This window comes from Pagrus pagrus (genome assembly GCF_965226575.1).
Source record: "Pagrus pagrus genome assembly, chromosome: 16".
Lineage (NCBI taxonomy): Eukaryota > Metazoa > Chordata > Actinopteri > Spariformes > Sparidae > Pagrus > Pagrus pagrus.
The window spans coordinates 28,028,409-28,055,327 of record NC_140200.1 but is presented as its reverse complement, the minus strand read 5'-3'; the positions used below and the strand labels follow the sequence as shown (position 1 = coordinate 28,055,327).

At 39.5% G+C, this 26,919-nt stretch overlaps 1 protein-coding gene across 1 annotated transcript in view; it reads right to left on the bottom strand.

Moving 5' to 3' along the window:
• Positions 1 to 12,794, bottom strand: part of LOC311271724 (heparan sulfate glucosamine 3-O-sulfotransferase 5) — a 133,248-nt gene extending 120,454 nt beyond the window's left edge. The window contains exon 1 of the mRNA XM_084377516.1: positions 12,455 to 12,794. The gene's annotated coding sequence lies outside the window, so the exon portion shown is untranslated. The remainder of the gene's footprint in view (positions 1 to 12,454) is intronic.
• Between the last annotated feature and the right edge of the window lie 14,125 nt (positions 12,795 to 26,919).

The window sequence follows — 26,919 nt, the reverse complement described above, 5'->3', positions numbered from 1 at the left end:
CAGGACAATGTACAAACCAAAGTAAAGTTCAAGTAAAACCAGGAAAACATGAGGAATATAAGCCAGAAACAAACCATAGGGAGATGGGAAACCAACACACAGGAACATGCTCAGGGAAAATGAACAGACAAACTGACAAAGAGAGCAGGAGACTATATACACATGGGCAGAGGTGGACAGAGTACACAACTTCACTACTTGAGTAAAAGTACAGATACTCCTTGTCAAATATTACTCCAATACAAGTAAAAGTAGCTTAGTCAAAATATTACTTAAGTAAAAGTACTAAAGTATTTGCTTAAAAATTACTTAAGTAAAAGTATTTAAAAAATATCTCAGGAAATACAGGAAAGGAAAGTAGCTTAATGTCATTATACAATACACTGATGCGATTCTGCTACAGACGTGTTTATAGCTCAAAAATAAGCAAATAAAGGCAAGAAGCCTCAGAACACAGACTCAGCTGCATTCATCAACAAGTGAAATATATACTATACTCACTCTATGCTACTCTCTCTCTCTCTCTCTCACACTCACTCTCTCTCTCTCACACCCACACACACTCTCTCTCTCTCTCTCACACACACACACACACACACACACACTCTCTCTATCTCTCACACCCACACACACTCTCTCTCTCTCACACCCACACACACTCTCTCTCTCACACACATACACACACACACGCACTCTCTCTCTCTCTCTCTCTCTCACACACACACACACACACACCTAACCCCTACCTTGGACTCTTTGATATGAATTGTATAAAAAACATGAACAGAAAGTCAACTCAATCATTCAACTGCACTGCAACAGTTGCCATATTTTTAAACCGTTTAAAAATGGCAACTATGATACTACAAACACATACAATTACGTTCAACATTAAGCTAGCTAACGTTAGTAACAACTTTACATACCGCGACGTGCTTTTTCAGGTTGGAAGATGAGTTTTTGTAGGCCGTGATATAATTTGTTCGCGATAAGCACAACAAACATTTAAACTGAAACGAATCAAACATGGGTTTGAGATAAGGCCACGGGTGCTCGGTGGGAGTTTCCCCCGTGTTTCTCCAGTTTCTTCCTCCATTTCTTCGTATGGCATGACGTAGTACAGGTACGGAAATACGACTAAGACAAACCATACGCAAATCAGCAGAAACAGTTTATTTTCTCTGAATTTTGCACACAAAAAAAAAAAAAAAATCATCAGCTGACGTAAGCTCAAAAGTAGCGAGTAACGAGAGCATCAATAGAAATGTAGTGGAGTAAAAAGTACAATATTTGTCCTTCAAATGTAGTGGAGTGAAAGTAAAAGTATCCCCAAAAAATAATACTTAAGTAAAGTACAGATACTCAAAAACTGTACTTAAGTACAGTACTCAAGTAAATTTACTTCGTTACTGTCCACCACTGCACATGGGCGGTAGGGATACTTGGACACAGGTGAAATGCATCAGGGAGGGGCAGACAGTCACAAAAGCAGGAAACATGGACAAAGAGAGGAAATGAAAAGCAAAACATGACACATGAGGGCAGAACTTCAAAATAAAACAGGAAATGTCAAACCATCGTTCGTCAACCCCCAATGACTCTGTTTTGAGTGCAGCACGGCACAGCACTGCTGGACAGCTGGAGTTGTGTGACTGAAGCGTTCCGGCGATAATTACAAAATCATGTGCGACTACAGTTTTATGTTTGTGTTATAAACACAACAACAAGTGTTCCCAACAACAAGTGTTGTTGGCATCAACACGGAGTCTTTTATTATGGAAATTAACTGGATGCTATGTTGTTGTTTCGGTGTGTGACTTCCTGTCTGCTCTGTGCTGAATTGATGTGCCATGCTCTGGCATCCAGCAGAAACAGAAGCCCTGCGTATCTGCTACGGAAGGATCCGGACTGCTGGAGCTGCAACGCAGTAGATACGCATGGCAGCGGAGCCAGTGGAAGTAAACATAGACTAGAGTGAAACCTTTCAGCTCCGCTGCTGTGACGGAGCGGAGACAGACCGAACACGGATCTGGTGAAATTTAGGGGTTAGGAAATGGGACTAAATATGGATTGTGCAGTTCCTCAAAGCTAAATGACAAAACCAGGTACAACTACACTGGGAACACAACCTCTGAATTTCCCTCTGTGAATTTTGTACTTTTTTAGTTAGCTAGTTGTCTTTTTATTTCTGTGTCATGCCAATATCTGGCTCATCCAAATTTGACACGTGACATTTTTTGTTGATAGAGCTTTTTTCTTTTCTTCCATATCATCCATATGTACAAAGGCAATATCTGTTTTAATGTTACTAAATAAAACAAAATTCTGCACAGCTCAAACTCGTTTTCTGTATCTGCCAAACAGCACATAGAACAAAGCCGCCTTTCTTCTTCCAGATTGACATACTGTCCAATTTAAACCATGAGTGTAAAATACCACTATATGTATGCAGTTTTGGTTTAGTCTATATAACACCAGCCCATTGCTCTTTTCACTGAGTAAGCACAGATTCACCAAACATAAAAATGTTGACCTTTTCATTATTAAGAAATACTTTACCTTATACGTACACCAAGGTCCAGTCATTGTTTATCCCATGAGAAAACCTTTCATGTCAGCCTATTTTCGTCCATATCACGGAACCTGTTCTACAACTGGATCATACATATCTCTAGGGCTGCCACGATTAGTCGACTAGTCACGATTATGTCGACTATTAAGATAGTTGACAACTAATTTAATAGTCGACGCGTCGTTTGTTTTTTTTTAAACTTTGTTTTCTCTCTCAAAACTGCTGCGGCACCTTCCACTGCCGCGTCTGCCTTTCTGTCCTTGACACACATGCGCAGTAGTGGTAATCTGGGCCAGCCGTGGTGTCACCTGAAGTTATACCAGACGGGCTCTCTGGTATCATGGCTACCCAGCGGCAACGGAGCTCAAAAGTGTGGGAGCATTTTAACTTGCCTTTCACGGCAGCACAAGTGTGATGCACGAGCTCCTGAAAAGGAAGCACGTTGTGGCTGACAACGACGATGAAGAGGGGCTGTCGTCTCGTTAAGCTAACTGGCTAGTTAGCTGCTAACATTAGCGTAAACAGAGAGCTAACTTACTACTTACTCATATTGATAGCTGTAAACGTTAACATTAGCCATGACGATTTGATTCATTAGCCTTAGGAACAAGAGCCTTGTGCAGTTTGGGATTATATAGAGTCAGAGTGTAGGAAAGTTGAATACAGTTGTGAGCACTGAGCACAAAATGCACTGTTGTTATATTCAGGGATGCGAAAAGCGCAACTCGCTTTTTTCGTGGCCAATTAGGTGACTTGTGTGAATCGTTCAGATCCGAAGACTTTTTGTTTTGGGGGTGCGTCTCAGCTCGGGTCAGTAAAATTAACAGGCTGACAGTAACAATCACGTGAAACTGAGGCGAACTCATTCATGCTTGCCTCTGATTATACTGATAATAGCCTTCCTATTAGCTTCCAATGTAGACGCGCGACATGCGCGCTCACAACCCAAAGCGGCGCCGTTTTTCCCCCCGTGCATGTCACATCCGCCTCCGCGATGTAGAATGTGGTTTATAGAAGAGAAACACACATTTCAGGACTGCTGACTTGTATCATCAAAACAGACACATGTAGCTGAAGATCACTGGACATGTCTGTTGGGATTATACAAATCAACAGTGTAAAGTAGAGCTGTCAAGATGTATGCAGTAGTTAATTATTGCATATCCTACTGTACCTATCACTCCTATTGTTTCTGATGTACAGGTGCATTAGAATGTCATGGGAGAGTTTATTAAGGCCTATGTCACTAAGTCAATTCAAAAAGTGAAACTAATACATTATATATATATATATATATATATATATGTCCATTACACACAGAATGAAACATCCCATGTCTTTATTCAGTTTATTTTAATAGTAATAATTATGGCTAACATTCAATGAAGACCTAAAATTCAGTATCCCCAAAAATGTAAATATTACAAAGGAACTTTTTTTTTTTTCTTTTTTTTTTAAAGCATTGTTAATATAGAAATGTTGGCCTTCTGAAAACTATGTCCATCTATATGCACTCAATACTTGGTTGGGGTTGAACTACTGGAAATTGACTTTTCCGTGATACTATAATGTAATTATTTGTTAATGGTGAGCACCAGCCCCCCACTTTATGCTACAATTGTTTGTTGCTACAAGCATATTTTATTAAAGGTTTAATGAACTATCATCTTAATTGTCTTCATTTTTAGTAAGTAACACTTCAAGCTGAAAGCTAATGATTGTTATATAAGAGCAGCTGCATGCTGGTGCAATAAACTGTATGTTATACATTCAATTTACGTATGATCCGATAAGTCGACTAATCGAAAAAATAGTCGGTGATTAGTCGACTATCAAAATAATCATTTGTGGCAGCCCTATCTCTCAGTGAGCCTTGCATGGTTCCCAACTCATGTCCCCCACTCCAGCTAACTTTGGTGCATATTTATGCTCATCCAAAAAGTATCTTACATTCACACAAAGGGATATTTCGAAGGCCTCGAACCCCAGCAGAGTAATCGAGCACCAGACACACAAGCTTGAAAAAGTTCAGAGTAGTTGGAAAACTCATATTCTTCAGACATTTATTTTTACAAATGATTCCTACCAAAGCTCCTCCTGAACCAAACAGGTGAAACTATGCAACTATCATAACGTGAAATAAAGTGTGTGCGACTTTGCTTTATTTTAACCTCATCTCACGGCGTATGCTGGGCGCTCTCTACGTCCATGACTTAAGTCTGCCTCAAATACACATGCTTCTCACCAGCTAGCCGGCCGCCTGTCATCAGAGCGAATGATCAGTAAGTCACAGATTATCAATAAATCAAGAACAACATGGCCTTCACAAAGACGCACAAGGTTCAGTTCAAATCTGACTGGACTAATGAGTTTCATTTTATTTTATTGGACCATGCCAATGCTAAACCGACAAGCTTAATATGAATGCAGACTGTAGCTATCAGCAAAGCCGAAAAGTTAAAGCGACAGTTCAACACTATGTAAGCTGCCAGTTTTCTGCCAGCTACCCTACAAAATCAGATCAGCATAAACACTAAATAACAAGCATGCTAACATCATACAGGCAGTTCATTTCTACTATGAAAATATCAACATCGGCAGTAGGTGATTTGTTAATTTTTAACAGGGGGGATGGCTCAATGGGAGCACCACCCTGCCCTGACACACCTATGTACACCTCCCAAAGGACATTGTTGATGCCTTAACCATAACTGTGACATTTCTAATTCTACAATTCCATTTTATCCAGTTGTCTTCCTTCTCTCCCTCCTACAAATGTCTTTTTATAACTGTATTAAAGTAATGAGTAAATACACCTTTAAATTGTAAATTGGACTGAGTTTATTCAGGCAGGGTTTTCTCATGTTTCTCACAATACACTACAAGACACACATTGAACATTGTGCAAAATAGTAGAGCCCTACCGATTTATCGGTAGGCCGATTTTATCGGCCGGTATTAGCCTATCACAGATATATCAGTATCGGTGTATATGTTGTCCGATATGCACTGATATGAAAACCTTATATTTAAAAACTGTAATGCAAAAAAACATCCTCGGGCTAATTTAAAATTGGTGTAATGACATAGTTTGTCCAGCAGAGTGCGCTTCAACGGGGGATAAAACAGCTGGTGTCAGGAAATGTAACAGCTACCTTACTAATGGTTAAACTATAAACCAGCACAAAAATGACAATTACCAACATAACATAAGCCACCATGTTCTGAACAGGCACACTAAAAACACTTACAAAAAGTAACATTTTAGTTTTAGAACAAGCAAACTTGTTGTGCTCCTCCTCTACATGAGAGACGTGCTGGGAATCCACCGGAAGCTACTCTATGACGTCGCGCTTGCTTCAGGTTTTGTTCCGCCCTCCGCACGGCATCATACCATGAATGTATAAAGAGAACCCAGTGGGAACGTTTCAGAAGCGGAGCCTATGGCCTGCCCGATATTGTTGACTTGCTCAGATTTTGTTGATCTGGTCATTTTTCGTTTTTATACACTCAGGAGTCTGCACACGGTGTTTTATTTTGAAAATTGACCGGATGCTCTATGCCGTTCCTGTGACTTCCTGCCGGCGCGATCTGCTCTGTGCAGCTTGTTGCGGCTTCCGTCAAAAATCGACCAGGCAGCCGGAACGCAAAGCAGCCGTGCACGGCTTGACTCCACTGTGCGCCGTCGATCGCGGCCGCTTGTGATTTGTAACACACTTTCTGCTACTAGGTAATGGAGAGTGATGGCAGGTTACCAAGGGGGATGCTTTTTGGTAATTTTGCTAACAAGGGGGACGGCATCCCCCCTCATATCGCCTACTGAACATCGGCACAAGGGAGCACAACAGCTGCATTACTGCAAATTTAATGGATCCTTGCTAAAGCTAACAAGCCATTCCCTGGTCTTGAGATGAAAAAAAAGTGTAATTGATATGGCTGGCGAAGTTTTCAGTCATCATCAGAAATACAAGAAAATGGTTGTGAAGCTATTAAATCAGATGCCTCTGCAGGCTAGCGGCAACCAGAAGAGTGAAAGTTTTTTTCGAATGCTATCAAGAGCCAGGACAGAAACACACTCACCAGCGCAAATTCATATGCTCATCAAAATAAAAACCTAACTATCTGTATGAATCTACCCATGATGATGTTGAAAAACAATGTGTGTAATATTCATTTATTCTTACATATGCTGTGATATCATTGTAGAGGGCCTGTATAGCCATGGATAATCTTCCATTCACCCCATATTGAAGTCTGTAGGCTAAAAGGTCACCATTGATCGTATCAAAGGCTTTCTGAAAGTCAACAAAACATGCGTACGTTGGTTTGAACAGTACAAAGATATACTCGAGACATGTTCCTGATTTACGAGACCCGTTTTACTCTTCAACCAAGAGGCTTTCCTTCTCCAGATACAATATGAGCACTTTGTAGACTGTGCTTATTAGGCTGATGTCTCCACAATTTAGTGGTATCCTTGGGTCCTCATTGTGTTTTTTTAGTATTGGGTTTATAATAGACTTAGACCACATATATGGTATTTTACCAGATTCAAAACATGTTTTAAATAATTCAAACAAAATGTGAAATTATTTGGCTAACTAATATCTCATTGTCATACTTTCAATTCCAGTTGCTTTCCATTGTTTTACTTTATTGATGGCCATTTGAACTTCACTATAAATTAGATCCTTATTTAGGTCATCATTTACACATTATTCCCCTTTTAATATTTGGCTTTCTATTACAGGTTTTCTCAAACATATTTCTTCATGATACCTTACTCAAAATCAGGGATGTCAGTAGAGAACAGACCTCTCTCTTCAACCTATTAACTACGTCAGACAACACAGTCACAGGGTCATCATCAGTCCCCAACACCTCCACTGGTACTTCACACACTCATCTTGGACCTTTATTAATTTCATACTAAAATCTTCAGGATTTGGTGTTTGGATTTTTATCAAGTTTAACACCTGTCCCCCTGGCTGGTCTTATAAGCCTCAAAGAGAGTCTTCTTTTCCATATGATTACTTGAACAGTTAAGGAACGTATTTTCAGCTTTGTGCATAGACTGCCATAAATCTTTTGGCTGTTTATTCCAATAAGGTTTGTTATTAAATAATTTCTTCTTGTATAGTGGTCGTTTCCAGCTTACCGTCAACTTCATCAATTAACAAAACATACTGTAGCAATGATCGAAATTTTCCTGTTTCCTAAAGCAGACTGTTTGTAAAGATGATTGTTTTAAGATAGAAAATAAGAAGTTGGCTGGTAAAGTGCTGTTAACTTTCTTTTTTGTGAATCATGCAGGCTCTCAAATTTACTCTCAAAAGTTTTTGTCCAAAGATACAAACAGTCTTCTGATCTTTTAATCAAGTATCTTCTCCAGGTTATGATTCATTCCAGCAATGCACTCATTTTCACAGCATTTTCTTAATTCCGTTTAGCTCCACGTTTTTGTCCCGGTTGCTTCACAGGTTCTTCCCACTTTTTTCAGTCATTTTTAAGTTTTATTTGTGGATCTCCCAGCAGTCAGGTCAGGCAGAACATATCTTCCTTTTGGCAACAAATTGACCCACATAAATGTTCTTTGTTGTTTATTTTAGCAAAAAAGGAAAAGCTCGGAACAAACAACTCAAAGTTTTTAAATGTGTCCTGAAATTTTGCGTTTCTTTAAGGTCAATTTTCAATTTAAACACCCACCAGGTGTTTCCCACCAGGTGTTTCTCTTAAAATAAATAAATAGGTAATTATGCTCTTTTTAATATGTCAGATCCCTATTTATTAACTATTTTGCATAATCTGATCATGGAGTGACACTTTGCAGGAAGTCAGACAATAAGGTAAACACGGGAATCTAGAACAATTTTGCATCTTAGCAGTACAATACCAAAAAAGGTGCACCATTAAGTTCCGTTTCACCCTCCAAAGAAAAAGGTTTGTCCAGCCCTTACTAAAGGTGTAGGAAAAGATCATGGTTTGGCTCTGTTTTCTTAGTTTTTTTTTGTCACAAACACGGCTGGAGACGTCTCGCTAAAAATATCCAGTTGTGCCACACTTAAAAATGTTGAACATAGTCATAAAAAGTGGTTTGCAGTAATGTTAACCACTGACATTTGATTCTGATGACTGAGCTGTTTTAGCAACCTAGAGGAAGTCTATAATCAGACTGACCCATGCATCTGTAGGTTTAGTATATTCAAATCTGACTACTTCTAGGTCAGAGAAAATGAATAGTTGAGTTTTTTTCTATTCAATTAAAAATAATATATGTTTCTGTCAACTCGCTGTCCGAGAGAAGAGAGACTGAGAAAGTGCAGCTGATACTGCTGTATCAATACTGCAGAAAATGAGTACTGAAACAGTTTCACATTTTCACAATCAATATGTATTGATAAATTGATATTTTGACAACACTAATCTGAATCCCGATACAAATACTAATATTTTTAGGATATAAGGTGACACAGATAAACTTAGTTTGCTTTGGGTTACACCACTAGTCTCAAACTCAATAATAATTGCTGCTGTAATCATCTTCTTATGTAATCATTATTATCTATATCAAGAACACACAAACACACGGACAGATGTAACATTTATGTTACTATTAACTATCATAAATACATCATCCTGTCAGATGCCAGTAGTGGATCAAGTCCTGCTCACATTGTGTCCCTTCTTCCATGGATATTTCAGTTGTTTTTTGGACTATTTAAAGTTAATAAATATGCTGTTTTTTCTGCACCATTACTCCCCATATGGTCTATTATATTTACTCCTATTAAGTGGCTCCCTCATCAAAAGAGAATGCCATAAGCATGTTTGTTTGTTGCATTTACTGTTGTCCACCCTGAAAATTGAACCACAGTAGATGGGCATTAACATGCACAGTGAGCGTTGATGCACTGGTCTGTGAGGATGCAGCCTCCTCAATAAACGTCTTCACACATTGATAGAAATAAAAGGTAAGGTGACCCTTTGATTTACTTTGGTAGTTACTGAGGTTTAGCATTTGTGTCTTATCTCATTTTAAAGACAGGCTTTTACCAAGCTGTGTGGTAGAAAGTAAAGTAAGTATTAAAAAAAAGGGGAAAAAAGTGTTGCTCAGTCTGGCTCCATATGCAGTTTTCTGAAAATTGCATATTTCTCACTTTCTAGGCTAGTCAGTGATCAGCACCTTATTAAAGCCCTTGGTGTGCGTTACCTTTCCATGATATACCAAGCTGTGTGGTCTCATATTTTAAGGGTCAGTATGTCATCATTCTTCATGCACAAAATAAATGCAGCAGACCTTTTTCCACGACGAGGTAATACTGTATATCTAATGTAAAGGTCACTGTGTTGTTCTCTATCAAATGGCAGTGACCTGTATGTTCCCATCAAAGTTTACAGGCAGTGGAAAGGTAACCACGGTGACAGTTTTTAGTACCAGCTTGTCTTCATTTAGCCTGCAAACTCCTCTCCAGTTAGTTAAACTTCCAGTTTAGTCCAGTTTAGTTTTTGGAAAATATTTACATATTTCATCCAAATGGGTTGCCAGACAGGCTACATTTTACAGGCCATGAGAAAGTAATTACAGCTGAAGTTGGTATAACCATGCTCTTATTTATGTTTAAACTACTCATATGTTTCAATGAAACAATGCACACCACACTTTACAGGCATGTGTAACATCGGTTTTGACCAATATGTGCCTCATTGACTGACATTGGCCTATCAGCAAATAAGATGGCATTTGCATCCGCCCTGTTGAACTCATTGAATCCCAGATATAGGGACCGCTCCTTTGATGAGGATGTAAAACAACGCAGACCAGCAGCACTTTATGCGTAACTGATGGGACAGGCCTGCTGCCAGAGCTGGAGATGAGACTGAGATGAAACGCACACTAGAGAGAGAGCTAATCACTCACAAAGCATAAAGGGACAGGGCACAGTCCACCCTGCCTGTTTGAGGATATTCTGGAGGCAAGTATGAGGGCATCACAGCAACTTGATGGTCTCTTTTTTATTTTATTATGTTTATTTTAAATTTACATTTTAATGACATTTATATTTGTCACAAAAACAAAATATTTTTGTTGGGCTGAGTGTCATGAAGGGCTGAATGGCTTTAAAAACAGTTCAGTCATTCCTTTATAAAGGGAGAATAAATCACAACAACATTTTAAAAATGGTATCCGTTATTGACAAAATTGTTGTTTTACACTACACTATTAGCCAGAATGTCCATATCAGTGCATCCCTAGTTAGCTTTGGTGATGGTTAAAATATGACACTTTCTTAACACTACAATAATGGATACAAATGCTAAATACTCAGTAACAACCAAAGTGTTATGTCAGCTTCATCCCTATCATAATTACTGACCAAACTCTTTATTCTGCATTTATTTTACTCTGTAATTACCCAGTACTACAGTAATTAGTAATTCTACTACCACAACCTGTCATTATATTTCAAATAGTTATAGATTTATTTCTGAGCAATTTCTTCAAATGACTACATAGTTAACAGTCTGTAAATAAAAGGATTTCAAACTGTAACATTTTTTCAGAGCCATAATTTCCTAACAATTCGACAGATTAAATGGTTCTTTTCAGTTTGAAAAAAGTATACAAAGTCTACATCTGTCCTGGTAACAGGATCCCTCCTCTGTGGCTCTTCCTGGGGTTTCTTCCAGTTTTTCCCTGTTAAAAAGATTATATTTGAGGAGTTTTTCCTTGCTCAAATCGACGGTCTAAGGACAGAGGATAACATGTGCTGTACAGATCGTAAAGCTTACTGAGGCAAAGTGATTTGTGATGGCTATATGAATAAAATTGACTTGACAAAAATAAATTAATTAACGTGGAATTTTCTGATCTGCTACTTCTGTGAGGAAAAAGATTCCATGTGACCACAAAAACTGCTGTTACTTAAGCCTTTATTCGTTGTTGACCCCTTTTCTTCACAGCCCTCTCACAGCTGTTGGCAGTGTAGAGTCCAGCGGTGCAGACAGGGCATGTTCAAAGCGGACATGTGGTGCAGAACTGAGATAACCAACGTATCTTGTGGAGCTTACATAAGTATAAGTCTCATGCTGTTAGTATCAAACCACAGCACTGTTAAATGCAACACACCTAATTTTGCTCATTACTCTGCACTTCTGTACTCTGTCTTTTCTACCTCATTCTCACAGGCTGCACAGAGCTTCAGGCACTTAACTAATAACAAAAGCCCTATTAGAGAGCTAATGCAGAGTAATGATGACATGCAGCGGCACTGAAAATAGCACCTGTCGCCTAAGACAATAATAAATCTCCTGAGAAAAGACTGATGGTGCACTGACACAAACGCAAGGAAAAAGTCAGAAATGTTGAATGCTGAGGCTCTGAATATGTGGACTGAGCTAATTCTGTCCTCCATCTGAGAGGAACTGTGCCACAGAAAAGTGTTCAAGCAGGAAAAGACTGAAATCAAAATTAAACTGATTGTAAAGAGACAAGGTCAACAGTCTATCAGTTCGCTCTGCTCTGGGAATGCACATTCTTGTGTCATTGAAAAATACATACAATGCACCCGAGCAATCCTGCAAGTAGAAACTCAAGTTTGTTTCATTGTAGCTGCAACTTGATCATTCATGTGAAAGAGTAAGAGTTTTATACATTCACCACGATAAGCCTAAGAGATACCACAGCAGAATTTCGAGTCTCTGCAGGAATATTCTCCAGTGAAAGAGCAGACCATAAAGTGCCGTGAGGTCACTATACAACCGGGACAGAATGTGAATATGATTATCTTTATGTCTAATCATCTGACCTCTGCATGCAGAGACAATTTCCCAGAGGCTTGGGCTAAGCAAAAGTGATAGGGAGCTGGCGGGTGTTCTGTTTACCTGTTCGGCATCCTCCTCGGGACACGGCGCTACCTTTCCAGGAGGAGGCGGGATGCAGCCGAGGTCAGAAAGCCGCTTCACCTCTCCCTCGGAGCCGTGTGGGATCAGGATGAACAGGACTAGTAGCGGCAGGTGTGGAGGTGGAGAGGGCTCCGATTCGGATGATCCGCTCCGCGTGCGCGCCTGGGTAGCCAGGTGCGCAAAGAACATGCAGAAAGAATCAGTCAATAGGCGTCCTGTCGCGACGACATCGTTACATTTTCTCTCAGGAAGCCTTTCTCAAGTCCACCTATACCGGACCGCCCCCGTCCAGCACCCCGCGGATCAGTGTGGCGGTGGGCTCTCGTGGAGCTCGTTGTTGTACTGCTGACTGGAGGAGAAGGGAGCACGGGGAGAGCTGGGGCGTGTTCCTGAAGGAGGAGGGGGAGGAGGGGGAGGAAGGGCGGATGCGCAAAGATGCGCTCTGCGTGAGAGCGCTCAAAAGTTTCAGGAGTCAGGGATAACAGAGCAGTCTCCAGATTTCCTGCGATATATGGGGACATATTTTAAAGTGAGTTGAGCTGCATACGGAACAGACTGCATACCTCCATTCAAGACAAGTCAAGTTAATTATCGATAGCCCATAAATACAACCACTTTGGGCTGATTAATTTCATCTTTAAGTATTAGTTCACCCAAAAATTTAAATATGCATGCGAATGAAAAATTTGGTGTTTCCAGAAACTTCACCTGACTTTCCATCTGCATGGTGGTGAGATGATGATTGAATTTTCATTTCTGGGTGAACTCCTTAAAGTCAATTCCAAACTGAGAGTCTTAGTTTAAAGCCTGGTTTAAAGAGGACTCACACATGAACTTGAAAAGAATAATTCAGCAGGAAATGACAGGCTTTCTTTGCTGGTATGACATGGGACTGGTCTTAGCTATATTAAAGAAGTAAGACAAGTCAAAATTGTACTCTAGTATTGTTGTGAAATATTTTTAAAAGCATGATGAGCTAAAATGATCCAGTGATTCAGAAGTGAATAAAAAGGCAATGATTAGAGGAAAGCTTGTCAAAAATAAACATTTTGGATTTTAAATTGTGAAAAGAAATATTTGAGGATAACAAGCTGCTTTTGTAGCTTGTGTTTGGAATTCATAAAAACACATTTGAGGGTGCCATATTATGCTCATTTTCGGGTGCATTTTGTGTGTCTACTAGAAAATGTGTAGATGCTTTAATTTTCAAAACACACATTATTTTTCTCATAATGTCCATTGCTGCCGCACCTCTTTTCACCCTGCTTCATTTTAGTTCCTGTCTCTTTCAGGCCCCCCTCCCGAAAAGCCCAGTCTGCTCGGCTTCGTCAGCTCTCCCAGGTTTGCGCAGGAGATTCCCACTCTCTCAGGAACCCGAGAAGACTTTTCCCCATTAGTTTATGTTGTGAACAAATTTTTCAGAGTACCGAAACCCCTACAAAATGCCCCTTCCATACATTTGGAAAGTCTAGAAGAGCTGCACAATTTAATCACACATAGCAGAGGGCTAAACCAGTAGTTAGCCAGCTTGGCTGGCGGTAGCACCTAGTGCACATGGTCTATGGGCCGCACAGTGTGGACGATCAGGTTTATTTAATAAGCAGAAAGTCACACTTTTATGGCTTCATGCACAAATAAACAGCTCTCATAGGAATAAACAGGGCTCAGCTTCTGGATACACTGTATCCAGTTCTCAGATGTCAAAGCTGTGTTTCACTTTGCTCTTTTGCAACTGTAACCATGCCCTACAGTGAACAGTGTCACAGGGAACTGACACACCCAGGAGTGCAAGTCTAAACAACTGCAATCTGACAAATTAAACAACTGGAGAGCAGCATAAACAGTTGCTGTTAAAGCTGTATACTTTTTTGGACCACATGAGGGCAGCACATCGACCTGTAAAAACAACATCAACATATAATATGATGGCCAACAGTTGTCAGTTCAAACATTCAGTAAACCCAGTACTCTCTCCTTGTACACTGTAAAAAACGGTAATTTAACAGAATTTCCCTGTATTTAATTAAAAATACACTGAAATGTTGGTAAAGTTAAAAAAAAATACACGTGTGATTTTACATGTATAATGTAAAATAACAGAAAATAAAAATTCCACATAAAAAAAACTGTTAAAATACATTGGCAAACTTATCATATTTTTATAAATATTTATTTTTTATTTAATAGATGAAACTGTTAAATTCAAGTTTAATACTGTAAAAACATTTCTAAACTTTGATAGAATTAGTGAAAGAAGTGTTAGTTATATGAAAATACAAATATTTAACGTCATTTTACAGATACTTTTTTTAGAAAGTTATGCAACACTTAAAATACAGATTTATACTGTACATAACTGATTAAAAGTTGTTAAATTAAATCATCATACAAATTTAAAAAAATACGCTTTCTATTATTTTACATAAGTTTACTGTTCATTATCAGGTAGCCTGTCTAATAATACTTTGCACAACAAAACCTCAAAGATTTGGATGAACTCAAAGAAACCACTTAGCTTCTTAGGGTAGCTCAAATGGTGAGCATAAATAAGGCTAAACAAAATCAGCAGTACATCTGTTCAAGATCTGTGAGACATTAAAACTTGATGGGTGAGTATGATTGACAAGTGGTGAGTTTCAAAGGGCATTCCTGCAGTTACTTGCTTCTCAATGACCACTGCTACCAAAGCTGCTGGACCTTCCTGGCATGCCTCCAAATCATCCTGAGAAGGTAATACATATTCAGTGTGTTAGTGTAATTGTACAAAACATCAAGCTATTAGAAGCTAATGATGAAAAAAATCACACACACACACACACACACACTCACACACACACGCACACACTTTTGCTTCCAAAAAGGTACAAATTGTGACGTCAACCAAAGTCAATCCTGTGGTCAGTAGGTTTCCCTAAATAATGGTATGGTGACCAAATGCTGGAGATAAGTTAGTCCAGGCCCTCTTGACAGAGTAATCCTCTCAGCCATCTGATTGGACAGAATCAAGCTTTTGTGGCAGCCGACCCCAAACTTTTGAGCGGTATTGTATATAACAGTGACATAAACTCTTCAAATGTGCAGTGCAGATTGGACTGTGACCAGTTGAGTGCAGTCTACCATCCACAACCATGATCCTCAACAACTGGGTACCGGTCTATACTGGCTGCAAAGATGTTATCTGACAAGAACAGACATCACGTATCCACTCCCACTCCACCTCACCACCACTACATCATGCAAGTGAAATGTTCTTCACTTGCTTACCGGTCCCTAGATCCAAAAAGGCTGAGAGCACTTGATCTACAATATAACTGCCATTAATAAATAGACACTGAAGACATGAGAAATCCTCAAGAAACACTGCCTTTTCAAGAGTGGATAGCATTAACGCTTTCAACTCGATGGGACTTACCACACCTAAAAACTACAAGTGATTAGTGATATTCCAGTACCTCTGTAATCTGATGTAGTTTTTGACTTTTGTCACAAATGGAGAGAAAATAAAACACCAATGTGATGCATTAAAGCATCCTTACCTGTTCCTCAACTGCCATCAAAACTTCCAGCCTCCTTCTCTTTGTAGATATTTAGTGGCTGGGTTGTATTTTTGCCAGGTGAAACAAAGGAGGACATTGGCAAATTTTGATTGGTGATCGGATGGAATTCACTGTAGAGCTGTGGAAAAAAAAAAGACGGAAAAAAAGCACATATGATGTTATAATGATTATATTAAACTGTAAGCCTTTAAAGATTTCCCAAACACACATACTGTAGACCATTAAAACTTAAACCTGCATTAACTTGTTACTTTTACTCACCTGACTGCTCTGTGTCACAGTGAATGATAAGTAAGGTAAATTCCACTTTGCCTTATTAAATCAATATTTATCATAAAAGTATAGAGCAGTTTACTTAAACAGTAAACACTGAATAGACAAAGCAGAGATTATTTACATTTTCACAATTTGAAAATAAATACAATCTAAATTTAGTCTCCGAGATCAATATGTAGCTAGTTACCGCCAGGGGCCAGTTATTCCTAATGTAGTTAGTTAGCTAACTATTTGTGAACTTTTGTTAGCTTTAGACAGCGCCAGTTAGCTGTCTAAAGCTAACAAAAGTCAGCCATAGTCAGCCATAGCAAATTTCATACCTCAAGGCTAATGACAAGACAGGGAAGATGGAGACCATCTTCAGAGAAATCGAAACATCAAGCAAGAATGTTGTAGATGTCAACGCTGCCAGGTTTCTTCAACTACTACCAATTTTTTTCAACGAGGAACAGGACCTGATGTTCCATACTGTGGATCAAACAACCCTGCCCTCTGAAGTGGACTGTGCTGAACTTCCAAGTACGCCATGCATTGTTGTGTGTGGTACATTTGTATAAATATTTGGACTGTATTTTTTACTGTTATTATACTATTATTATAGTATACTATTGGCCTTTAAAGGAGTAGTTCTTATGCACTGACATGATGGCATGGGTTATTGACTGGTGGCAAAATGAATGTATGGACATTAGCTCAGGCTACAGTCATACAGATATCTTAGTGAGCCAGCAGCTTGTCAGACAGCGGCAAATATTTAAAAACACAACACAGAACTCATAAAACAGTTTTAATTATGTAAAACAAAATGCAGTATCTTTTTAGTGTATTACCAATGCTTGAATTTACTCTCAGTCTCTCTGAATCATAAAGCTATTCAACAATTAAAATAGTTCATGGCAAAGAGAGGTCAGGGTAGAATCAAACATTGGAAATGGTATTTGATTAAAATTGTCTTTTGAGTAGAGTGTTGTGGGTTAAATTTGCCTAGGGTCATTTGCTGCTGCTCTGTGGTGAACAATAACACCTCTTCACAGTATGGCCAGTTAAAAAAGTGAACTTCTGGGCTGGACTGTTGTCTGATTGATTGGTTGAACTTCTGGTTTGATGTCATTGGTGGTTGTAGCTTTTCTCAGTTTAATATTATGGAATTCAGACTATTTATTAATTGCAAATGTGTTTGAATAAATGTAAGCTGGTAAGAGAATTATAATGTTAATTTGATCAATGTGATTAATATGCTGCTCATTTCTGTCTGTCTGACTAGCTACTGTCTCCCTTCGTTTGTACATCGATATTACTAACAATATCTCATACCACCATATGTCAGAAAATCCAAACTACTCCTTAGAAGGGTTAATTGGACTATAATGCTTACATAACCAGTTGGGTGATGGACGATGAGTTTTTTTTTAATATACAGTTCAGTTTCAGTTTGTAAAGTAAAATGATATTTAATAATTGCTGTAGTTTATGGTCTTTGGACTCCCCTCCCCCTCTCTTGTGTATATGTACAACAGGAAGTTCTCCTTTGGCAGCAGAGCACTTCATGTTATCTATGGACTAGACCATTGTGAACAGCCACATCACTGGCTTCAGTGATGCTGTTGTGTTGCTGTTTGCCTCCTACTACTGCCTGAACATCTCTTACCCAGCAGCCCAAGGAGCAACATTGGAGTTCTTGCAAAGGTAAGAAAGCATTAGTCAATTTTACACATCAAAACAGATATAGAATGACCAGAAAAATAATAACCCATCTATAATCTAATGTAATCCAATACAACAGCCTTGCAATAAACCCTACCTACCTATCAGACTATGTCAGAGAGCTGTTGTATGCAAATTTGAAGGCTGCAGTTTGTATTGGTGTTTAATTGGATTGCATTATATTCAAGGGTATTTCTAATGTTGTCCACCTACATTTTAATATGACTGAAAGACTGGGGCTTTACATGGAAGTTACATGTTCTTGCTGTGTTCATAAAGGCTTCCTCCAGGTGCTCGAGTTGGAGTCCTGCACAGGTCCAGTTTTAAAAACCCATTCCCGCCCCAAACCTGCTCATTCTCAAATTCAAGTTCCCACTATTCTGCTACTTTTATTGCTAATAAATGAAAAGAGTATATTAAAGTAGAGTACACGTTTTATTAATAAAGTTGTTTGTTGTATTTCATTCGACAGATGCCTCTACAAGATAAATCCAGACAAGGGATCGAAAGTGGAGAAGAATGCTTCCAGAAAGCAGCTGGCGGTCAGTCCAAAGGTTCTTTCCCTAATAACAAAAATTGCAGACTACAAATGGAGGGAGTAAAAAGAACAGTTATCAGAAGAGAAAACATTGGAGTCCAATTTCCCTCCTTTCAGATGCACAGTAATTCATGTCAGTCTCACATAGACTTATCCTAAACAGTACTCTTGCCCACTGTATTCTTGAGTTTGAGTGTGTGTTAAATGTTGTCAGATAGTACCACTGTGACCCAGATGCATACTATATACACATACTATATACTATTTTCACATTTTACTTTAAGTATATAGTAGGTTCACACTACAGGACAAAGTTAGAACCTAAAGTTACTTCAGTAAGTTAAGTTAATGCTCCTGGTATTGACTGATAGTGTTATGAATGTATGGACAGTAGCTCAGGCTACAGATCCTGTGGACAGAGATATAACTGCTCCTGGATTGACACATAATTCAGTTTTTTGAGTTGTCTGCAGAACTAATTGGACTTTTTAGTTTTATTGCATGATTTTTGACAGTGAAATAGAAACAGTTGCCCATCTTGAAAAAACTAAATCAAAAATCAAGCAGTATAACTAAAAAGTCAACCTGGTGCTGCAGACAACTCAAAAAACTGACCACTTATGGTCAGATAAATTATGTGTCAATCAAGGAGCAGTTAATAAATGCTTGCTTCCATTGTTGCTGCAGTTAGGATTCACAGTGACATGAGAACCGTGAGTTACTCTAAATAAAGCTTTTTCAGCAGTAAAATAATTGGCTACAGTTACCTGTGATTTGAGTTTTTTAGGTATATTTGAACTTCACTTCTCACTGGTAGTATTATGGATGTATGGACACTAGCTCAGGTTACAGATCCTGTGGTCATAGTGATCGCAGTGAGCTAGCAGCTTGCCAGACAGAAATGAATAGTATATTCAAATAGTTTATTCTCCACTGACACCTGCGGTGTTTTTTGTTTTTCAAGATGGGCATCTGTTTCTATTTCACTGTGAACCGTAGTGGCACCTGCTGTAAACTGTACCTGGTTTGAAACACAATTTATCTCTTCACAAGCTGCCAATCGTTGGAGGTCTGCAGCACCAGGTGGCCTTGCCATGTTCGGTGTGGTTTAGGGTACCCTTGGTTTAATTTCTAGATGTTTTTTTGTTTCTTTTGTTTTGTTTGTATGACTGCTTAAAAGCGATTTGGCGCAAAGTAACGTGGCGCAACGTTTTTCTGTTCTGGTCTGTTGGTCAACAGAATTGAGTAAATGTTGAGAACGTGAAGTAAGTGTGTCCTGATTGTTTAAGAGCTGTTATTGTAAGCTAAATCTCATCATTGTATAATTTGTCAAAAAACCACAACGTCGGATCGGAGGCCAAATATTTTCTCTAGATTTAAATAAGTGACATTTTCAAATGGTGTGTGTGTGTGTGAGGTCTTACATTAACAGTAGATTTTTTAAAATTAATTACCTGGTATGAAAGTATATAAAACTAGGTATATTCAATGTTATAGGTCAGTATATCCTTTTTGAGATTACATATCTGTTAAATTTGCAAGATTTTAAGTAAAATTACACACAAACCCCACACACTATACACATGGTCTCAAATTAACAGCAGAATATTGTAAATATAAATGTGGTAATCTGTATTACAGCAGTATTATGACATTTTTTAAAGTTTATAAGTTAAGTTAATTAAATAAGTTTTTAACATTACATATGTATTAAATATACAAGATTTTTATGTAATCTTACATGTAAAAACTCATATTACACAGGATATGATCTTAAATTAACAGTATATTGTTGTAATTATAACCCGATTACCAGTTTTACAACAGTATTTTGACATTTCTAAAAATGTAAAGCAAATGTTTTATGGGTGGTATATATATTTTACTGAATTTTTTTTCGCACCCTAGCTGCCGGAATATTACCGCTTCTTTACGATTTGTTTTTTTACTACAGTGTAGCTCTGTTTTGGTCCTCACCAAGTCCTGAGAAATATGTCTGGCTCTTGTTAAATGCTAACTTTTCTACTGTGTTCACCAGGTTCCCCTTATTTTTATGTTAATTTTTTTTATGTTTTTTGTTGCCATTTAATATCCATATCCATACTCTTTGATGGAAAAAATAATTAAGAATTAACCTATAAAGAAAGACTGAACTGTTTTGAGATTCAACATTTATTGGTCATTACCAATACATTACATTACAAGACTATAAAATGACATTTGTTTTCATAATTCCCTACGCTAAATACACACCAAAACTATACAGTCCAATTAAGAAATAATAACAACATCAGAAAAAGTTGGAGTGTGGAGGAGGAGTTCAGGAGTCTCACAGCCTGAGGAAAGAAGCTGCTCTGTAGTCTGCTGGTATGGCCTCCATCTTTTGTCAGATGGCAACAGGGTGAACAGACTGTGGCTGGGGTGGATGTTGTCTTTAAGTATCCTTTGGGCTCTGTGCAAACATTTGACTTCACCGATATCACTGATGTTTGGTAGATGGGTGCCAATGATTGCACCCATCTACTGGGTGGTTTTGATCACCTGCTATAGAGCCTTTCCGTACTGGGCGGTACATGAACATCATGTTAACAGTCAAAGACTTAATATGACATTTTTGTTACAATAAGTCTGCAAACTCCTGACCAAACAGATGTTTGCCTGTGTGTGTGTGTGTGTGTGTGTGTGTGTGTGTGTGTGTGTGTGTGTGTGTGTGTGTGTGTGTGTGTGTGTGTGAAATTTGGCATCCCAGCTGATATATAGCCTGAGTGTGGAGTGAAATGGACTTTATGTCATATCCACAATATTTTAGCTCCCTCTCTGATTGCCTATATCCTCCTAAATAAGCCATCAGTCTGACACAGCACATTTCAGTTTGCTGGTAAGCAGCTCAATCTGCCTGTTCAGGGGTCCTGCTGCTTCATCCCACACTCACTTTACAAAAGCTATTTGAGGAAGGCTGGTGTCTTGCGCGCCTGCTTTTGGCTGCCAGATGGTCCTGCGTAAGAACTTTGAATTATTCAGCCATCCCACAGCAGATTGAAGCTGTCATGCATAAGACAACTTGGCTGGCCTTGTCCTGTGCTGGGGAACACCAGTGGATGAGCTGCTACTGCAGAGACGCTACCAGGTTATGCAACTCCACATTCAAATTTCACTAATGCACAATTTAGGCCTGGCTCACAATTTACTGCTTGACTTTTTTTTTCCTTTTTCAGATCATACTCAGAGTGTGTTATGCTTTCAGAGAGAGCGATAAGAATCATAAATTATTCACTTGATTCAGCTTTTATGTGTGAATACTGAGCTTACAGTGGTGCTGGCACATCTAGAAACAAGCAGTTAAGCTTTTTAATAGACACAGTATCTGTTTGTGCCGTTCTCTAATGCATCACATTAAGTCAGAGAGTGTCAAACACAATTATGGAAATGACTAAAGTTGGACAAGAACGTGTTAAAAGCTGTAAACCAAAACATTGTCATAAATTTTCTGAAAGACATCATGTGGGTCCTTAGACATTTAATGTGCTACAATTACCATACTAGCCATTAGTGATATTAGAGTGAAGCTTTACCGATGGCAGGGATCATGATTAGAGCCATAATTTAGCAGGATAACTCCTGTCACTTTCCCAGAGCCATTGACACTATGAATACATGCCATTACCAAAAACTGCTGAATAATATATCACCACATTAGGGATGATACATGTTCCATATTTCACTGTCCCCTCATACCTACCTCATTTGCCTTCCGACTCAAACCAGTGTCTCAAGGTTGAGACAATCTGAACTGAACAACATGGATGTGGTCTTGTGCCTATTTTTGTTTGCTGTCAAACTGTGGGTGGGTGGGGGGGCTAATCCCTTCAAAACAAGATGAGGAAATCCACTTCACATGGAGGGTGCTGCTTGTATACTTGAGTGTGTGTGCTGTAATCACCCTGAGAGCGGCCCATTAATCCAGTTGGGAGTTGGCGCTTTGATCTCTGCCTGAGTGGCTCTACAGAGAAGCTCTTGAGCTCACCTCCTCCACTAAGAATCACTCAAAATTAGAAAGGACACTTCTTATGTGAAATGGGTTAATAGTGCGTCTTTAGTCGAGAGGCCTGTCCTGCTTAGACGTGAGGCTCATTTCGAATGAGTGCTCCAATTTGGGCTGAGGGCCTCTTCACAAGAGGGGAGCAAGGTAGTTATGTACTCTACAACCTGTGTGAAAAATCTGGAAATATTTGAAAACACTGTAATTGCATAAGGTTTTTTCTACAACTGTCTGTGCAAGTGCATCTGACTAAATGTATATGTGCACATACAGTATGAGTTGATTTTAAACAATAAATCATACCATAAAACATACCACATTTTCTCCTTCTAAGTTTTATTAACATTACAATGAATCTTTAGATTTTGCTTACTTATTAAGTTAAAAACATTTTATGTTGAAACATCATGAGTTTATTTTCTAGACACTTGGAAAAGCTGTAAACACAACATTGAGATATTATCACTTTAAAGGGGAACAGCAGGGGAATTTTAGACATCAAAGTCTTCATACAGGTGTGAGACAGTTATTACATAGTCTCTGGTGTCAATATTCTGTGCTTTCTACGGCCTCCATCTACCCCAACCATGTCCCTGCTCTGGTGCATTCCATAAAGCCCCACCTTTATTAAAACAAAACATTACATTATCTGTGGGTTCAACACTATGAATGTACATTACACGGTCATTCGATCCATTGTTATAAAAAATTGTTACTATTAGTGCGGCTTGATTGTTCGGTTACTTTTTTTCCCCCATGAAATCAGGCTATTGCTGTTGTCGTATAGCTGCTATAGACTATTGATAAATAGTAAATTTCATTCCCTAATCCCTGTTCACAGAGTGTCAGTTGAAGCTGGGGTTGGTGAAATTGTAGAAAAGTATCCAACCAAAAAAATCCCACGCTTCCCTTCAGGCCTCACCCCAGAGCCATACCTCTAAGACACATGAACGCGCACCACCTTACCACACAGACTGCCCTGCAACTCTGGCTGGCCAGCTGGGAGTTGTGTTAGCAGCTAACTGTGTTCAAACAAGCTCTATTGGCTTTTTTTCCAAATATATAAATTAACAACTCTGACAGTAACTTACTGCTCCTTACTGCTGTAGGTGTTTGCTTTGTGCCAACATAAGCCACTAAAGGAGTGTGTTGCTGCCACTGTGGCTCTGTTCTTCACTAGGGGTTGTGTGCTCTATGCTAACATTAACTGCTTAAAGAGTGCATTGTTGCTGCCACAGTGACTCTTTTATTGTGTTCATGGGCTGTGTGTTTTGTGCTACTTAGTTAGAAAGCTGCTAAACAACAAAGTTCAGCGACTGTGTACTGTAAACCCAGCAGATTGTTATCGCTAACCATATAAATCTAACAATTTTTTGGAAATATAACAAATAATTCTTCTAGAATAACTTACCGAACCTAGCTTTAAGGGAACTTCCCTCAACAAAATTATTCCATTCAGAACACCCTGCAATCATTGAAACCATACAGACATACAAGGTACATGGTAATATTATTTGATAATATGGTCGGCATCTTCACATTAAATGCTCGATATCAGGGAAACACTGTCCATTCACTTTGACTGTGTGGGAGTACCAACAGACCCCACCTCTCCTCGTCCAGCTGTACTCCTGCGCTCTGTCATTGTTGAACATGGTCCGCCTATTGGTTAAGACAGCTTGATCCCAGATGTTGTGGTGGAGACATGTCAATAATTTTTATTCACCAAACAATATCAAAATTAACGCAAACTTCTTACCTCCCTAAACTAAATAGACAACATAACCAAACCAAACAAAGCCATCAAAAAAAGGATTACCAGATTTCCATCCTCATGAGAAAACAAAACACCAATCGAGGAAGGAGACAGAAACAATGATCAGGACTGCTTGGTCTGTGGAGGAAGAGAGCTCCTTCTCCTCCAACCTCTCTTAAATATGGAAATGGACTAATTGCCTGATAAGGACTACCTGAGAGAGGGGGAGGAGAAAAGATGAGGAGAAAACACAAAAAGTGCCTAACAAGGTTGTCTTAAAGTGTAACTCTCACCAAAGTGCAAGCTGAAAAAATTCAAACAAAAAAAGCCTAGGTTGCATTTTGGCGAGAGTTACACTTTAACATGACTAAATACCCTTTGCAGTGTGGACACATTAAATTGTGATATAGTAGAACAAAAACATCCAACAGTGGTGTCATAATGGAACAAAACACAGCCAATTGTAATTTCTCACTGGGTTCTACAGATGCAATTGTGATGTCACAGTGAAACAAGCACATCTTTGTGTTGTCAGATATTAATATACACATTCAATTGTGATGTCACATTGGAACGTACAATAACCAAATTGTGATGTCACACTGGAACAAAAACATCCAATTGTGATGTCACAGTGAAGTAAACATATCTAATTATGTTGTCAAAGTGGACTGACAACATCAATTGTGATAGCAGAGTTCTGACACCTGCATACATAGGAGGCTGTATGTGTCAAACTCGAAGAGGAGAGGGTAGGCTGAGCTCCCGCAGACCCAGAGAAAGACGAGGCTGTAAATATTCATGGTGGAGCTGTCAGTGTGCCATGCCTCTCTGCTGGCTCCTGTCACTCCATTGATCTTTCATACATGACATTCACGTCGAATGACTGCCCTGCCTCACCTCAATCATGTGGGAAGAGGTGCACTATCTCCCACCTGCTTGATGTCCGTTCCTCTAGGAGACAGGAGCGTGCTGCTCATCCCCTACATCCTGGCCTCTTACACCCCCTTCATATGCACATTTGATGATGCAAAAACCTTCTAAAGAGCCTTCCTGCCCAGATATGGCCAGAATTTCTGTTTAAAACATAAACAAGTGAATGTAATCAACAGAATTTGAAGAAACAACACTGTTGATGTTATGTCAAAGACATCTATGTACTGTGTTGCAGAGATATCTTCGGAAGTTAGCATGCTAACCAGCTAGCCCCTGCTCGTCCTGTCACATATGGCCTTATCCACCAGCACCAAGTGAACCCAAGCCGTGCCAATTTGTTTTCCATCACCAGTTTTACAGTCATGCTATGCAGGGTTGAGGGTGAAGTCTGAACAAGTGAGTCTTGAGTCTTTTGCGGAAGATGGCAAGTGACTCTGCTGTCCTAACATTGGTCGGGAGTTCATTCCACCACTGAGGTGCCAGAACAGAGAAGAGTTGTAAGCGACCTTTGTTTGCTCTCAGTGATGGTGATCAGTGCTTGGACCAGGAGTCCAAGGAGGAGGAGATTGCATCCTTTGTGAGGAAAGACCGGATCCTGCGGATGTTGTAGAGGGCAAATCTGCATCTCGACAGTGACTGACAGGTCCATGCAAGGGCAGTCTTTTCCCGGGATGAAGAGGAGTTCAGTTTTATGAAGGTTGAGCTTGAGGTGGTGTGCAGTTGTCCAGGCAGAGATGTCTGCCAGACATTCTGAGATGCGCATTGCAATGTGGGTGTCGGAGGATGGGGGAAAAGAGAGGAACAGTTGGGTGTCGTCTGCATAAGAGTGGTAAGAGAATCCATGTGATGTGATTGCAGAGCCTAGTGATCTAGTGTATAGTGAAAACAGAAGTGTTCCTAGTACTGAGCCTTGAGGGACACCAGTTTCCAGAATGCAGGGTTTGGACAAGGAGCCAGTCCATATGACCTGAAAGGTGCGATTTGTCAGGTATGATGTGAACCAGGTTAGAGCAGAGTCAGCAATGCCAAGTTCAGCCAGAGTGGAGAGGAGGATTTGGTGGTTGACTGTGTCAAACGCAGAAAATAGATTGAGGAGAATGAGGACGGATGAGCAGGACGAGTCTCTGGCAGCATGGAGGGACTCAGTCACTGTGAGGAGGGCCATCTCAGTGGAGTGAGCAGTCCGGAAGCCTGACTGACTGGGGTCAAGGAGGTCATTGTGTGAAAGATATGAGGCGCGTTCCAGGGTTTTAGACAGGAATGAAAGAAGAGACACAGGTCTGTAGTTTCGGATGTCAGCTAAGCCTAGGGTGGGTTTCTTTAGGAGTGGCTTTACTGTAGCTATCTTGAAAGGAGCTGGAATAAGGCCTGAAGTGAGGGAGGAGTTGATCAGGGTGGTGAGGAATGGCAAGATGTTGTGTGAGATGTCTTGGAGAAGGGAGGAGGGAATCGGGTCAAGGGATAGGTGGTAGCATGGTTAGACGTAACTAGTGTGTGAACATCAGCGGTGAGGGTTGGGGGAGGTGTTTTCTGGATGGGCATAGGAGTGAATGAGGAGCTGATGTCTTACTTTCTTAGTAAAGTAAGTTGGAAAGTCATCAGCAGTGAGGGAAGACGGAGGGGGAGGGAAGAGAACAT